The sequence below is a fragment of the Salvelinus alpinus genome, chromosome 6, assembly GCF_045679555.1.
Source record: "Salvelinus alpinus chromosome 6, SLU_Salpinus.1, whole genome shotgun sequence".
Taxonomy (NCBI): Eukaryota; Metazoa; Chordata; class Actinopteri; order Salmoniformes; family Salmonidae; genus Salvelinus; species Salvelinus alpinus.
In genome coordinates this window covers 30,230,608-30,232,071 of record NC_092091.1, presented here as the reverse complement: position 1 = coordinate 30,232,071, position 1,464 = coordinate 30,230,608, and the positions used below count along the sequence as shown (strand labels likewise).

The following is a 1,464-nucleotide window of genomic DNA, read 5'->3' as shown; positions in this document are numbered from 1 at the left end:
TATTAGAAAAGCACAAACATAACATTTTCCATCACACTATAGTAAACAAGTATTTAATTTGCATATACCCCGCCCATTCCCCTCCCCCATATACCAATTTGTGCCACCCGTAAAGGAGAAACTGACATGCCAAGTATAGACCATATATTGTGATCCCTAGAAAAGAGCAGAAGCGCTGGATCTTCTATTCAGAATCCAATCCTACTTACCAACAGGTTATGGAAGAATTGCTCTATTAGTATTTCTCCAGTAGGTTTCTTGGAGGAGACCCACCACAACCCCCCCCCCCCCCCTAAACTTAAACCAAAACCCATAACTCCTAACCACCCTAACCCCTAAGCCTAAAATAGCCTTTTTCCTAGTGGGGACCGGCGTAATGTCCCCACTTGTCTGAATTTTCCTTGTTGTACTATCTTTGTGAGGGCTTCTGGTCCCCACAAGAATAGTAAAACATAACACACATACACAACTATCTATTGTTCAGCAGAGTGAACATTCCCGGTGCAAATGTACCTGATGTATCACCTACTACTCCCACAGGAGTAACGCTTATGCAAGCATGTGTACACACATCCCGACACATACACACACACACCCACACTCAGGGGTGGAACAGATGCTAATGTTAGGAAGGAGGGGAGAGGTGCTGCTCTTGATAACTTTCTCTGCTTGACAAGGTCGGCCCTGAGACTGTGGACAGGTGTGTGTGTGCGTGTGTGTATGTGTGTGAGGTGGGCAGATGGCTCAGTTTAGTCCTGAAGGGTTGTGTTGGTGTCTCTCTGCAGGGCAGCTTGGCAGCTGGGGAGGGTCTCTGGTGACCCCAACACTGCCTTGGCCTGTCAGTCTCTCACACACACACACACGCTCTCTCTCACACACAAACACACCACACACACCTACAGCCCAAGGGCATGAGGAGGCACGGCAACAGAATCTAATCTCCAAGGTAACAGATTTGAGAACAGTGTCACGTTGTAACTCATCACCAAGGACACCTGGGGAATGATGTCACAGAGGTGATTCAACTTCCATCGTCGCCTGTAGCACTTAATTTATATGTCGTTCTGCCTCTCTCTGTCAGTCTCTCTCTCTCTCTCTCTCTCTCTCTAAGCAGTGAATGGAGAGAGGGTGATTAGTGGGCTGTAGCACTGTTATGTTGTTGTTCTATTGTGAGGAGTGTGAGGAGGTGCTAATGGGAGGCAGTCGGTTTGGGAGGTGCACACTCTCTCTCTTTGTCTTTCTCCATTCTTTATCTCTTTCTCTCTCTATTGCTTTCTTGAGTATATTAAACAGTGAAGGGAGAGAGGAGATGTTGTGCCGGTGCAGACAGTGGTCTGGTCTCAGAGCAAGAATGGCTTGATGAATAATTGAAGCAGCCAGGAGAGAATGCCTGCTGCAATATTCATATGTCATATTGACTTGACTGCCAGTCACTGGCCCACACACGCACGCACGCACACGCAC

The 1,464-nt window shown here is 47.4% G+C and overlaps 1 pseudogene; it reads left to right on the top strand.

Moving 5' to 3' along the window:
* Positions 1-222: 222 nt before the first annotated feature.
* LOC139579884 (U7 small nuclear RNA) lies at positions 223-273 on the top strand (annotated as a pseudogene).
* Positions 274-1,464: the final 1,191 nt, after the last annotated feature.